General features: G+C 36.3%; 4 non-coding genes across 4 annotated transcripts; 3 read left to right on the top strand and 1 right to left on the bottom strand.

The window, feature by feature from the left end:
* The first annotated feature begins 221 nt into the window (after positions 1–221).
* On the top strand, positions 222–293 carry Trnap-ugg. The gene has a single exon. It is a non-coding gene; the product is annotated as a tRNA-Pro (tRNA).
* A 1844-nt stretch (positions 294–2137) lies between these two features.
* Trnap-agg lies at positions 2138–2209 on the bottom strand. Its single transcript has one exon. It is a non-coding gene; the product is annotated as a tRNA-Pro (tRNA).
* Positions 2210–12356: 10147 nt separating this feature from the next.
* Positions 12357–12438, top strand: Trnas-gcu. The gene has a single exon. It is a non-coding gene; the product is annotated as a tRNA-Ser (tRNA).
* Positions 12439–16155: 3717 nt separating this feature from the next.
* Positions 16156–16227, top strand: Trnap-ugg. The gene has a single exon. It is a non-coding gene; the product is annotated as a tRNA-Pro (tRNA).

The following is a 16227-nucleotide window of genomic DNA, read 5'->3' on the forward strand; positions in this document are numbered from 1 at the left end:
TTACAGCCTGTCCAGAGATAAGACTATTACCTATGACTCAGGTATAGTTATATATCAGTCGTGCACTTTGGATAGGTATGGATGGAATGACATGAGCTATATTGAACATGACTAAAAAAAATACACATTTCTTTTTTTCACTACTGTTTTGTTCACAGTCAAATATGCATTGATCTGATTATTTTGTTTATTCAATGAAATCAAAGTAGAAGTTAGACAGCGGCTCGTTGGTCTAGGGGTATGATTTTCGCTTTGGGTGCGAGAGGTCCCGGGTTCGAATCCCGGACGAGCCCAGTACATATTTTTATCATATGTGTATGTTGCATTATTATCTTTATATACGATGCAATTGAAATGACGAAATATTTTTTATTTCATACCCGGACCACGCCCATCCTCGAATATATAATGAATTATAATCCATATACATAAAAAAAAAAACGTGGAAAATTGTAATATTCCGACAAAGGGCCATGATCATCTATATACATAGATTTCCGTTAGGAATTGTAATAATCCGACAATGGGTCATTATCAATGTACATAAATCCCCGTGGGGAATTGTAATATTCCGACAATGGGTAATTATCAATGTACATAAATACCCGTGGGGACATCTCGAACCCTAAGCGAGAATCATACCCCTAGACCAACGAGCCATACATTACAGGGTAGTGGTGTAATTAGTGCAGAAGTAAGACGATTTTATAGTTTAAACTTCGTGTATATCATTCCGTATAACAAAGCTGAATGATTCCTTGTAGAGATAATCCTCCCCTTCTTACACTGATACCTATGTGCCCCTCAATTGATCTCTGACGATTTCGTTACCTTTGATTATTGTGCTGTGTCAGATACCTATAGAAATCCAGATACCTAAAAAAAATCCGGATACCTATAGAAATCTAGACACCTGAAGAAATCCAGAAATCTACATGCATCGGCAAATATGGTTATACGATAAGATCTACTTTGATTTAGCGGCACGCATTTTAATAATTTCATGTATTCTATCAATGTGTTATATGTTACAACCACAACATTTCGTAGAGGTGTATATATTTGAGTATACAATGCTTAAGTGTACACCTGCTTATTATATTAACTACGTCATGAGAACAATTTCGGATGATGAAATCACTAGAAATATATATTCGATATCGTTTAATAGGTTTAGGAGTATGTTGTATCCTTAATTGCACAAGTTTAAGCGGCTCGTTGGTCTAGGGGTATGATTCTTGCTTTGGGTATCTGTGAATATACTGCCTGAGGTATAGCATATTATATATTTGGGAATGCAATGCTTAAATGTGCACCGGCTTATTATATTAACCACGTTTGGATGATGAAATCACGATAAATATATATTTAAAATTGTTTAATACGTTTTGATCTATCTTTTATCTTCAATTGCACAAGTTTAAGTGACTCGTTGGTCTAGCTGTATGATTCTAGCTTTGGGTGCGAGAGGTCCCGGACGAGCCCGGTAAACTTTGTAAATAGGCTTATGCTACATAATTACATCTTATATATGACACAAATAAAATTACAACTAATGCTAATCATATTCACTTTCATACCCGGAACACGGACTCCCTCAGATATGTTTGATTATCAATACATTATTTCTGATATCCATATAGTTTAACTGAATAAATAACACGTAATCTTTATCCTTGTCCATCAAATTGTGACAGACGTATGTGTAACTTATCTAGAATAAAATTACAACTGGCTCGTTGGTCAGTGGTATAAGTCTTGCTTCGGGTGCGAGAGGTCCCGACTCCCGGACCAGCACAGCCCAAATTTTTAAGTTTTTTTGTTAATAACTTCAATTGTGTTTAAACAGACATTTCGACTGTGTAAAATAAACACATAATTTGGACTATGGTTGGGGTCAAGGATGATTAAATGTGTATATTACACATAAATAGAACAACTATATATATGAAATTGTATCAACAAAACAGTTCGCCGTAAAAGTACAGGTCAAGTCTGAATCCCCGTAAATAATGGTATTGCTTGGCCCCTAATCATAAGAATTGGCTAAATTAAGTTGGTGAACCTCGTCTTCAAAAAAAGACGTATGAATTGGGGCAAAACATATATGATCTGGAAAAATAGACATGAAAAAGTTGGGCTCGTCCGGGATTCGAACCCGGGACCTCTCGCACCCTAAGCGAAAATCATACCCCTAGACCAACGAGCCGGTTGAAATTTTAATGAGTACGAAATGGGTTAAACCCATATCTATATATATTTCTTAGGATGTCACTCCCGGCTATCAAATACAATAAATTGATATTGAATACATAGAATTTTTTTTTAAACTGTTGAAAATGGAAGTAAATGAGTTCCGACACGAGAACATTCTTGTTACGTAGAATGAAAACTGTTAGCGACCATACACACAACCTCACACACTCACACATATGTGCATGGATGTGTGTTCGCTATATATATAGGTGTAGTGGTGTTGATTCGGTTTTTAGAAGATATCTTACATCTATTTTGATACTGAAAAACAACCTAGTTTATATAGTGTCTCACCGATCTGGTAAGACTGGATGTTTAGATATATACATTTGAATATATATCGCATAATTTGAATTGTCGTTGACTGTATGTATCTTACTTACATAAAAATATTTTCTAAACAAAATACAAGACACACTAAGAAAGGTAACGAACTCTTCATCAATCGTCAGAGATGAATTAAACAACATATTTATCTTGGCATCAAGCCATTGAGCTTTGTAATAGCTTATGCATGACTTTTGATCTAAATTGCCACGTAGCTGAAGTAACGGGCAAAGAGCTTATCTCTATGAAACATCTGTTCTGTACTGTATGATTCTCGCTTAGGGTGCGAGAGGTCCCGGGTTCAAATCCCGGAAGAGCCCCACTTTTTATTCATAAAAGATTTTTTTCGAAAGAGAATACACGATTAGTATCTTACAAAACAAGGTTTATTTTTAGCGAGGGTAGGGTGAGTCTTTGGCGAGCAATCACGTCTTTCCGTTCCAAGCCAAAAATAAACCTTGTATTGTAAGATACTAACAATGTATTCTGTTTATCCTGCAACAATTTTGTTCGAGTTGACGACATTAAAAACCAGCAAATTACCGTTTTGTTTACATTTCTTGGGTACGAGTGACCCCAATTGACGTGAACGTATACAGGTAAATATGACAACTTGTTAGATGTTTTAGCCCGGCCACATCTGAAAGTCAAGGATATATCTACATGAAAATATACAACAATGTATTATTATTGAAAACATTGAATTAATCTGGGAATTCGCCTGCGTCACCGTACTCGAGTTTTTGTTAAACTGTAGGCCTGGAGCACGTGTATTACACCCCAATTACTCTATGGAGCCATTCTCAGAATTACATCCTAAATTACTCCTCGGAGCCTCTCAGAATTACATCCAAATTACTCCTTGGAGCCACTCCGAATTACATCCAAATTACTCCTTGGAGCCACTCCGAATTGTATCCCAAATTACTCCTTGGAGCCACTCCGAATTATATCCAAATTGAAAACAATATGTTGTATAATTCTTTACGTCGGCAGTTATCGTTGAAAGATAACGGCTACCACAGCTGGATAGTAGAAGTACGATCGTCATGGCCAAATTTAACCTCCTGTGGGTCTTCGTCCTAATCCAAAACCAACAAGGCAAGTACTGATTGAAAAATCAAGTTATGGATACAGCCAACAAGAACTGGAACATCACCTGTTTCGAAGATTAGCAATCGAAGCCATCGCTGAGACATATCCGCCTACATCAAGACCATCCAACATGGACGACATCTAAGCAGTCATTAAGGCTAGGGTCCTGCTAGACACCTATTTATTACTGAACAATCGAAATGCAATTTTGATATCATTTATACATGCTAAGGAGTAAATTTCATTTAATCAAGAGTGTTTGGTTTGATACATTTTGGAATATGTAGTATATATTATATGCCTAAGATAGTCCCTATTACTGTTTCATAACAGAGTGAGAGCGTAGGGTTATGGAGGTGAAAGGTCACGCGCAATGATTTAACTATATATACCTATATACAGTATCAGTAGCTATCCCAGCCACTGGAACAGACTTCATCATTGTTATGGACACAAGTCAAGGTCAGTTTGTGTTAACATCAATTTAAAGCTGAATTGTATCTGTTATTTGTTGTCATGCAATGGATTCCGTTGATGCCCTGATTCTGGGTCATAGCTTTGTGAGAAGGTTGCGACATGATTTGACAGGTTCATGGTCAAATTTAAGTTTCCAGCTTGACTCGGTTCGCGTCCATTGTGTAGGAAAAGGGGGCAGTCGGGTTCGAGACATCTCATCCATGTCTCCCTCAATTTCTGAAATACACTCTGAAGTTGTGCTGTTATAAATCGGCGATTATAATTTGGATTTTAGGGATCACGAGGATATTAAGGATTGTTTAGTAAGTGCCTTACTTTCCATAGCACATACAACTTCGTGCGGGATTGTTTGACCCAAGTTGGAATAATACAACTTTTTTTTTATCATGCTAGGACGAGATCGATATCGGTTGGTTTATATAACAGAGGTGCAGACAGCTTCAATAGTAACATTAAATTAATGTGTGATCAGTCGGAAGGATGTTTTTATTGGAGACACAAGGGTATGAAGAATGCAGTCTTTGCTTAAGACTGCAGTCTTTGATTGCTTAAACAAAGATGGCTTTCATCTTTTCCCCCACCGGCCTTTGCAAGTTCAAGTACTCTGTGATTGGGGATATCATACAGGGTATACGATTGGCTGAAAGCAGCAACTCTAACCCTTCCGCCTAAGGCGGTTCCTGTTGATATGGATTTATAATTTATCGGTTCCGTACCGTTCGGAGTGGACTTTAACGAGGAAACATATTTATTTGGAAGGTAAATCGGTATCGTTTGTTAGTCCGTTTGTGTTGGGATTCGTTCATTGACAGCTAGCTAGGGTAGGCCAAGAGCTGAGTAAACGATTTGTTTACACTTTGTTCATTCACAGTAGTACGTTAAATTATGTGCAAACCTAATTCAATAACATGGTCACTTTAAATCAGATGGCATTGTCGTGCATTTATAATTTTTGTCTATCACTTTACCAGTTATTATTAGCTTGTAAACAATTAGCATACAGCTTAATGGCAAAAGAAACATCATACATTTACTTGAACAAATATATACTTGAGCTATAACCTTATGCATAATCGTTTGGTAACGTGAACTTAGTTCAAGTTTTTGGTGATTTTGACCAAGTTCATTTTAAATACAATCATGTATTATTCCTGATCAATATAACGTAATAACAACATGCTGCCTTGGATAAATATCAGGATTAACAACTAACTATGGTAAAAGTTCATGTTGTGTAGTACAATCCGGTTGAACAATAGTTTGTTTATATGTTGTGCAGTATCATTTGTCGGATAAATGGGAGTCATCGGCACGTTTACATTTTATACAGATGCTAGTGGAATAGGTTTGTCGTTGGTTTTGGGAACAAAGTGCTTATTTGGGAAATGGCCCAAAGTTTTTGAGTCTTTTAATATAACAATCAAAGAACTCTTGAGGGGGATTCCCTTCGGAATAAGAGTTTACATTTCCACTCGGCAGTTGTCGCAGTGTTGACATCTCACACCAGTAAAGATGCAACTATTATGGAATTAGTGGGAAAATTTGCCAAAGTAAACAAATGCGAGTACAAGAAACCTTTCTTTATTGATAAATAACTTGTACTCAAATTCAGTACTCAGACAGACGAGGTGGCCGAGTGGTTAAGGCGATGGACTGCTAATTAATTGCTAATGATTTTAAAGATAGTGTAATTGATTTTGATGGTTATAATGGAAGAGTGTTACGTGTTAAGATAAAAATTGAAGATATTGAGTGGAATATTGTAAATATTTATGCCCCGAATATTGTAAATGACAGGAAAGTATTTTTTGAACATTTACAACTTTGGTTAGAACCTTTTTCAGAGAATCTGATTACAGGGGGTGATTTTAACACTACACTTTCTACTATAGATCGTACAGGTATCACGGCGCATACGGTAAATCCAAGTGTGTCGGCTTTGAAACGTCTTATGTTTAATTGTAATATCTATGATATTTGGAGAAATAGAAATAAGAATAGTTCTATATTTTCTCGTAAAAGAGTGAGTAATGACACTTTATCACAAAGTCGGATAGATTACTTTTTAGTGTCTAAAAGTTTAAGTTCTTATATACAAAATGTTTACTATAATGATACCTCATTTAGTGATCATAGCTTTGTTGTAATGAGAATTGACTGTGATTTTGGCAGTAAAGGTCCAGGTATATGGATTTTTAATAATTGTTTTTTGTTAGAAGAAGATTTTAATACAAAAATAAGGTCTATAATTAATTCTGCTAAGAAGTGTCCTTTATATGTGGATGAGCCGAAAGTTTGGTGGGATAATCTCAAGTATAAGATAAAGAGATTCTCTCAGGTATATGGTAAGGACCGACGTAAGTTACGGATGTCCGAGTTTTATAGGATTCAGAATAAATTACAGGGTTTTTCTTGTGATATAGCTAATGGGAAACCTTTTGATTGTACTAAGTATGATGAATTAAGACAGAGTTTAGAAAAGTTTGAAAAGGAAAAATGTAATGGTGCTGTTTTGAGGTCAAAAGCGAAATGGGCCGTAGATGGTGATAAAAACACCAGTTATTTTTTAAAACTTGAGAAGTATAGACAGAATTGTAATACTATTAAATGTTTACAGGACATAGATGGAAATGTATTGACTTCTTGTGATGAGATGTCCAATGAAATATTCAGTTTTTATAATAAATTGTATAATTGTATTGAAACAAATGATAGTGATATAGATAATCTTTTATCATTTATTGACAAAAAAGTTACTGATGAGGATAGAGTAAGGTGTGATTCGCCTGTGACTGTTGATGAAATACAAAAAGCATTATTAACTATGTCAAAAGGTAAAAGTCCCGGATTGGATGGTCTGACCGTTGAATTCTATTGTCACTTTTTTGATGATTTGAAAGATGTTTTCCCTTGTATTGTGCAAAGTATCTGGGATGATAGAGAATTGACCAGAACAATGAGGCAAGGAGTTATCAATCTTGTATATAAAAAAAGAGGTGATCAAAGTCTATTGAAAAATTGGAGACCTATTAGCCTTCTTAATGTAGACTATAAAATTTTAGCACGTGTTATGTCTGATAGATTAAAAACTGTTTTACCCTCTATTGTTTCAAACTTTCAATCGTGCTGTGTGGTTGGTCGTGATATTTCGGACACAATTTTTTGTGTCCGTGATATCATTGATCTAACTACACAGGAAGATTGTGAGGGATATATCCTTAAAATTGATCAAGAGAAGGCTTTTGATCGTGTTTGTCATAAGTATTTATTTAAAGTTTTAGAAAAATTTGGTTTTGGAGGAAACTTTGTTGATTGGATCAAGATTTTTTATACAAATATTTCTAGTTCTGTAAAATACAATGGTAATCTAACTAAGTTTATCTCTATCCATAACTTAGTAAGGCAAGGGTGTCCGATTTCAGCGATGCTATATGTTTTAGCTGCGGAACCTCTGGGACAAATGATTTTAAAATCTCCTGATGTTTCAGGTATCAATGTTCCTCGTACCAATTTTGAGTCAAAAGTGTATCAACATGCGGACGATACAACTTTAACACTTAAGGATAAACAGTCTATTGTAAATGTTTTTAACCTTTTGGAAGTATATAGTAAGGGTTCTGGTGCTAAAGTGAATAAAGATAAATCAGAATTATTATGTATTGGCAATGGAAATATTACACAAGCTGAACTTGACAATTTTCGGATAAAATTGTGTGAACAAGTTATTTGCATTCTTGGCGTGTATGTTGGTGTAGATTTACGAGTATGTAATGAAAAGAATTGGGACACTAAAGTTACTTCCATAAGAAATATTTTGAGAATGTGGTCACAAAGACAATTAACCATACAAGGTAGAGCTACCGTAATTAGTTCCTTATTGATGTCGAGATGTTGGTATTGTCTTACTTCACAGACTATGCCTCTGTCAGCTATTACTGATATTAAGAAGATTTGTATTGATTTTTTATGGTCAAATGGTGCTCATTTAGTGGCATATGACACTATCATTGGCAAAAGAAAGGTTGGTGGTTTAAATGTGCCTGATATTGAGTTAAAATTAAGATCATTTAGATTAAAGTTTTTATTTAGGTGGCTGGATATGTCCTGTACAGCAGCCTGGAAGTGTATGTGTAGCTATTTCTTTAACAAAATTCTTGATCTAAATCTTGGATTTGAAGTAATTTATTGTAAGTTTCCAAACAAATGTTTGCGATCACTGCCCATTGTTTATCATGAAATGTTAAAGGCTTGGTATGCCTTTCAGACAGTGAATGAGGTGTACTATAATGAGGACGCCTTTTTTGTTTACGAACAACCTTTGTTTTTTAATTCTATGTTTTTGAATGTCGACAAGCCTATTTTCATTGAATATTTTGCCAAGGCTGGTATTGTCAAAGTCAAGCATTTGACGTTTGAGGTTATTTCCAAGTTTCTCAATTCAAATGCTGTAGCTGATATTATTAAAGAGAGTAACCCAGATATTTCTAGGGATACTATTTTATCTGATTATGAAACTATTTTGAGTTGCATTCCAGTAAAATATAAACAAATTATTATGAGCTATGTGCATGCTAATATAAGAACAGACTGCGGACCTTATATTACTTATACGGATGGTTGTGGAACAACTGTACAACTCCATCCTAAAACTACACGGGATATTTATGCTTGTTTTATTCGTTGTTTTCGAAAGCCGAAATCATCTGAATATTGGTCAGATATTTTTCGTGATGTTTGTCTTCCACAAGTTTTTGCAATTATGTACTTGCCTTTTTTACCCTGTGATGTTATTGAAGTTCACTTTCGTATTGTACATAACACCATATTTACGATGGAGAAGTTAAAGAAAATTGGCACTGTTGTTAGTGATCAATGTCTAGTCTGTACGTCTGATTCGGAGACTTTGCAGCATTTATTTCTTGACTGCTCAGAACTTTCGGATTTTTTGGATTATGTTCAAACGTTAATTAAAAAACTGTTTTCGGCTGCTGATCAAAATTACGTTTCGGATATATCTCTTGGAAGTCTTATTCTTCTGGGTTACACAAGGAAAGTTAAACGTACAAATCCGTTTTTCATTAACTTCTTTCTGGGTGTAGTGCGTTTCTGTATTTTGAAGAGACGTAATCTAGTAGTTGGTAAGATGATTAAATTGAACTTGAAGACGTTCTTCAAGTACACTTTTCGAAAATATTTTGACTATGTCCGATTCTATTACCAGATGAAGAAGAAGCATCGGCTGTTTAAAAAGTATATTGCTGTTGATAACAATTTATTAAAGGAAATTGATATTTCCCTAGTATCAGAGGATTTGACATCATATGTCTTAGATATCTGATTATAAGCACAGTATTATTGAGGATTAAAGAATCCGTATGATATTTTTAGTATGTACGAATTATAGCAATACCCTGTGATATGATATTTTCATACAAATCTATAATATGCTTTAAATGAACTGTGAAGAAATTATTTTTAAAGATAAAAAGCACTCAAGGCTCACATTGATATTTCATTATGTGATATTCAGCAAAACTGTGATATTGTTTGATTTAAATTAATTAGATATGTGATTTATATGCACTGTGAAGAGCCTTCGGGGCCCCAACCCCGGGGGTCCTATTTGCTGGGAAAATTAAAAGTATATTTTAAAGATAAAAAAAAAGGCGATGGACTGCTAATCCATTGGGGTCTCCCCGCGTGGGTTCGAATCCCATCCTCGTCGTCGGATATTTCTTTTATTATTATTTTCAAAATGTGTAAGCTGATCATCTGTCTCGTTTACAGGTAGACAGTTTTCGATTATTGGCCCTACAAATGTACAACGAGGCAACTCCCATACCGGACGATCTGTTGACCATCTGACAGCTCCTCAAACACAGGCACTGTATAGACTGCTTTTTTAGGACTTACATCATTTTGTTAACAGTGATGATCATCTACAAACATGCTTGCCCAATACACATTAGGCACTTTGGTCTATTTTATTGCGTATCTATCTCACCAACAAATGGCGGTAGCTAGAGTGTTTGTTTGTTTGTTTGTTTTTGTTTAACGTCCTATTAACAGCCAGGGTCATTTAAGAAGGTGCCAGATTTGGAGGTGGAGGAAAGCCGGAGTACCAGGAGAAAAACCACCGGCCTACGGTCAGTACCTGGCCACTGCCCACGTAGGTTTCGAACTCGCAACCCAGAGGTGGAGGGCTAGTGATAAAGTGTCAGGGCACCTTAACCACTCGGCCACCGCGGCCCCTGTGTCTAGAGTGTCTACTTACACAGCAACTATTGGTTACAGCAACCGCCCAGCCGGTCACCCGGACCCAACTCAGTCATTCATTGTAAAGAAAATAAATGACTAATATGCAGAGGGGTTCTTATCTTCCCGACACATGACTACCCCTTACACCCAAAATACTGAACGAACTAGTACAATCCTTATTTCACACAGCTTCATAACATTATCAGGCATGTATGCTAAAAGTCATTATCTTTTAGCATTTTCCTGCTTTTTTACGCATAATCGAAACCACTATAAACAAATCTACTTCTCATGTCATACAGTTTGACGATGCCAAACATCAATTTGTCTGGCACAAGACCTTTCACACTAGAGTTGACGTTTAGGTTACTTTAGAGTCATTTCAATATCCGCCCTCTCACCCTAGCAATTCATACTAAAACTCAGGAGCCTTCCACCTGCACAGACATATCTTTATACCAATACATTCAATTAAGGGGTGTCTTACCAGGTTCATTATTTACCTTCCCAGGAAATATCCCGGTATCATACCAACACTTCGGTTTATGTCTCAGAAACTCCCTATTGTGGGCAGGTTTTCAGTCAAACCAGTATACCAGTCATAGTTTCCGTAATGGGGCAGTCAACACAGCTGCAGCTACTGGGAATCCAGATGAGGAAATATAACAAATGGGCAGGTGGAAGTCATTGGCTTTCAAGCGCTATATACGGCTCCCTATTCTTTATGACATACCCACCCCTTATCACTAGCTGTTTCGTTAACATCAAGTTGCAGCTAAACATTTCAGTCATCATTTCCTCGGTCCTGTTAGAAAGATCAATCAACGACGGTATTGCACATGACAATGTGTCTGTTCAATATCAAACGTTTCGGACGCAATTGGCCTAATAAAGTATTTTGGAAGGGTGCCCTGATAGCTAAAACAGATATTGAGAATACATCTCGTATTCTTCCTATTCATTCACAAGACTATTAGGAATGAAAGTCGGAGAAAATGATTATTATGACAAGGTCCTCCCTATGGTTTGTTCTATGTCATGTCGTTTGTTTGAAGTGTTTAGTTCAGCTCTGCATTTGGGTTGCAAAATAAATTACAGACAGCAGGTGTGACTCATGTTTTGGTTTATTTTCTGTTTTTAGCGCCAAAACTCAAATAAATGTCGAACAGATTTAGAAATTGTTTTCAGCATGTGCAAGCAGGTCTGTTTTCCAATTAAACAGTAAATCTGTAATACTTTGTACTACCATAATTTTCCTTGGAATTGAGCTACAAAGTATCCGAATGCAAGCTAGTTTACCTGAGGATAAGCTAGTGAAAATACGTAATCTGTTAACCAGCTTTCATCAAAAACCAAAAGAAATACTTCGCGAGCTACTACCTTTGATAGGCTTGCTGATCTTTGCTTGTAGTGTGATAGCGCATGGTCGCCCATTTTTACGTAGATTGATAGATTTGTCAGGAGGCTTGACAAATCCCAATCACCACGTCAGACTTAACAGAGAAGTCAAAGCAGACATCAGATCTTGGTTACACATCATACAGTCTTATAATGGGGTCACCTTGTTCCTGTCGAATACATGGGAGTCATCGGCACGTTTACATTATACAGATGCTAGTGGAATAGGTTTTTTGGTGGTTTTGGGAACAAAGTGCTTTTTTGGGAAATGGCCAAATGTTTTTGTGTCTTTTCATATAACAATCAAAGCACTCTTTCCTATAGTATTTGCTGTCCAGCTGTGGGGGGATTCCCTTTAGAATAAGTGTTTACTTTTCCATTGTGATAACTCGGCAGTTGTCGTGTTGTTGACATCTCTCACCAGTACAGATGCAACTACTGTATTATAAAATTAATAGAAACATTTGTCAAAGTAAACATATGCGAGTACAAGAAACCATTCTTTATTGATAAATGAACTTGTACTCAAATTCAGTACTCAACCAGACGAGGTGGCCGAGTGGTTAAGGCGATGGACTGCTAATCCATTGGGGTCTCCCCGCGTGGGTTCGAATCCCATCCTCGTCGTCGGATATTTTTTTTTAGATTTTAGATTGATCTATTCCCTATACTGTCTTATTATAATTTGAAACCAACTTTAATACCTTCTAAAATTTGAACACAATGTCCTGCACAACATACAAAACTGTCGTTCAACCGAACAAAAGATCCTGCACAACATACAAAAATGTCGTTCAACCGAACAAAAGATCCTGCACAACATAAACTATTGTTCAACCGGACAGAATGTCCTGCACAACAATTAATACGGCACAAAATAAACAAACTATTGTTCAAGCGGACAGAATGTCCCGCACAACAATTAATAATGCACAACATAAACAAACTATTGTTCAACCGGATTCAAGGTACTATATAACATGAACTTTTACCATAGTTATTTGTTAATCCTGATATTTATCCAAGGCAGCATATTGTTATAACGTTATATTGATCAGGAAAATACATGATTGTATTTAAAATGAACTTGGTCAAAATCATCAAAAACCTTAACTAAGTTCACGTTACCATAAGGCTATAGCTCAAGTGTGATTATGTTTCTTTTGGCATTAGGCTGTATGCTAATTGTTAACAAGCTAATAATAATTGGTAATGTGATAGACAAAAATTATTAATGCACGACAATGCCATCTGATATAAAGTGAACACGTTATTAAATTAGGTTTGCACATAATTTAACGTACTACTGCGACAGTAGGAAGCTGCCATAAATGAACAAAGTGTAAACAAATCGTTTACTCAGCTCTTGACCTACCTTAACTAGCTGTCAATGAATATAAACCAATATGTAGTGAATAAACGAATCCCAACACAAACGGACTAACAAATGATATCTGTCAAATAAATATGTTTCCTCGTTAAAGTCCACTCCGAACGGTACGGAACCGATATAATTATAAATACAATTCATATCAACATGAACCGCCGTAGGTGGAAGTAAACAAAAATTCGGATATGCTCGAAATAAACCGTAGTAATATCAACCTTACATGGAAGGGTTAGAGTTGCTGCTTTCAGCCAATCGTATGCCCTGTATGCACCATGTGCCCCAAGCACAGAGTACTTGAACTTGCGAAGGCCCGCGGGGGGAATATATAAGCAATCTTTGTTTAAGCAATCAAAGACTGCGGTCTTCAGACCCTTGTGTCTCCAATAAAAACATCCTTCCGACTGATCACACATTGATTTAATGTTACTATTGACACAGTCTGCACCTCTGTTATATAAACCAACCGCTATCGATCTTGTCTTAAATAGCACGAAAAAAATTGCATTATTCCAACTTGGGTCAAACCGAATCCCGCGCGAAGCCATATGGCTACGGAAAGTAAATCACTTACTAAATAATCCTTAATATCCTCGTGATCCCCAAAATCCAAATCATAATCGCCGATTTGTAACAGCACAACTTCACAGTGTATTTCAGAAATGGAGGGAGACATGGATGAGATGTCTCGAACCCGACTGCCCCCTTTCCTACACAATGGACGCGAACCGAGTCAATATGGAAACCTGAATTTGACCATGAACCTGTCAAATCATCTCGCAACTTTCTCACAAAGCTATGACCCAGAATCAGGGCATCAACGGAATCCATTGCATTTATTTAATTAATGTAAACACAAACTGACCTTAACTTGTGTCCATAACAATGAAAAACTCTGTTCTAGTGGCTGGGATAACTACTGATATTGTATATAGGTATATATAGTTAAATCATTGCGCGTGACCTTTCACCTCCATAACCCTGCGCCCTCACTCTGCTAGGAAACAGTAATAGGGAATATCTTAGGCATATAATATATGCTACATATTCCAAAATGTATCAAACAAACACTTTTGATCAAATGAAATTTACTCTTTAGCATGTATAAATGATATCAAAATTGCATTTCAATTGTTTAGTAATACAGGTGTCTGACATGACCCTAGCCTTAATGACTGCTTAGATGTTGTCCATGTTGGATGGTCTTGAAGTAGGCGGATGTGTCTCAGCGATGGCTTCGATTGCTAATCTTCGAAACAGGTGATGTTCCAGTTCTTGTTTGCTGTATCCAGAGCTTGCTTTTTCAATCAGTACTTAAATTGATGGTTTTGGATTAAGAAGAAGACCCACAGGAGGGCAAATTTGGCCATGCCGTTCGTACTTCTACTATCCAGCTGTGGCAGCGATTATCTTTCAACGATAATGGCCGATGTATTTATTACAATTATACAACATATTGTTTTCAATTTGGAGAAATTCGGAGTGGCTCCAAGGAGTAATTTGAATGTAATTCGGAGTGGCTCCAAGGAGTAATTTGGGATGTAATTCTGAGAGGCTCCAAGGAGTAATTTGGATGTAATTCTAAGAGGCTCCAAAGAGTAATTTGGGATGTAATTCTGAGAGGCTCCAAGGAGTAATTTAGGATGTAATTCTGAGAGGCTTCAAAGAGTGATTTGGCTGTAATTTGGAGTGTCTCCAAGGAGTTCTTTTGGATGTAATTCGGAGTGTCTCCAAGGAGTAATTTTGGATGTATTTCTGAGAGGCTCCAAGGTGTAATTTGGATGTAATTCGGAGTTGCTCCAAGAAGTAATTTGGGATGTAATTCTGAGAGGCTCCGAGGAGTAATTTAGACATATCCTTGACTTTCAGATGTGGCCGGGCTCAAACACCTAACAAGTTGTGATATTTATCTCCATACGTTCACGTCACTCGTACCCAAGAAATGTAAATAAAACGGTAATTTGCTGTTTTTTAATGTCGTCAACTCGTAGTAAATGGTTGCAGGATAAACATGGTTAGTATCTTACAATACAAGGTTTATTTTTGGCTTGGAAGAGAAAGACATGATGGCTCGCCAAAGACTCGCCCTACCCTCGCTAAAATAAACCTTGTATTGTTAGATACTAACCGTGTATTCTGTATTTAAGTAGTTCGAAAAAAATCTTTGATATGAATAAAAAGAACCCGGGACCTCTCGCACCCTAAGCGAGAATCATACCCCTAGACCAACGAGCCATGATTGCTCCTCTGAACAGATGTTTAAAGTAAAGTCTGTTTAGTGTAAAAAGAGATAAGCTCTTTGTCCGAAATTTCAGCTACGTGGTAGTTTAGATAAAAAGTCATGCATAATGTTACAACGTACAATGTTACTTTGCCTATTACAAAGCTCAAAGGCTTGATGCAAAGATAAATATGTTGTTTAATTTATCTCTTACGATTGATTAAGAGTTCGCTACCTTTCTTAGTGTGTCCGTTTTTATTTTGTTTAGAAAATATTTTTATGTGAGTAAGATACATACAGTCAACGACAATTATAATTATGCGATATAAGACTTATATATATATTCAAATGTATATACATTGTATCTAAACAACCAGTCTTACTAGATTGGTGAGACACTATAAAAACTAGGTTGTTTTTCAGTATCAAAATAGATGTAAGATATCTTCTAAAAACCAAATCAACACCACAACACCTATATACATAGCGAACACATATCCATGCACATATGTGTGAGTGTGTGAAGGTGTGTGTATGGTCGCTAACAGTTTTCCTTTCACGTAACAAGAATGTTCTCGTGTCGGAACTCATTTACTTCAATTTTCAACAGTTTAAAAAAAATAATTGTATGTATTCAATATCAATTTATTGTATTTGATAGGCGGGAGTGACATCCTAAGATATATATATATATATATATCGTTTTAACCCATCTCGTACACATCAAAATTCAACCGGCTCGTTGGTCTAGGGGTATGATTCTCGCTTTGGGTGCGAGAGGTCCCGGGTTCAAATCCCGGACGAGCCC

The sequence above is a fragment of the Pecten maximus genome, chromosome 3 (assembly GCF_902652985.1).
Source record: "Pecten maximus chromosome 3, xPecMax1.1, whole genome shotgun sequence".
Taxonomy (NCBI): Eukaryota; Metazoa; Mollusca; class Bivalvia; order Pectinida; family Pectinidae; genus Pecten; species Pecten maximus.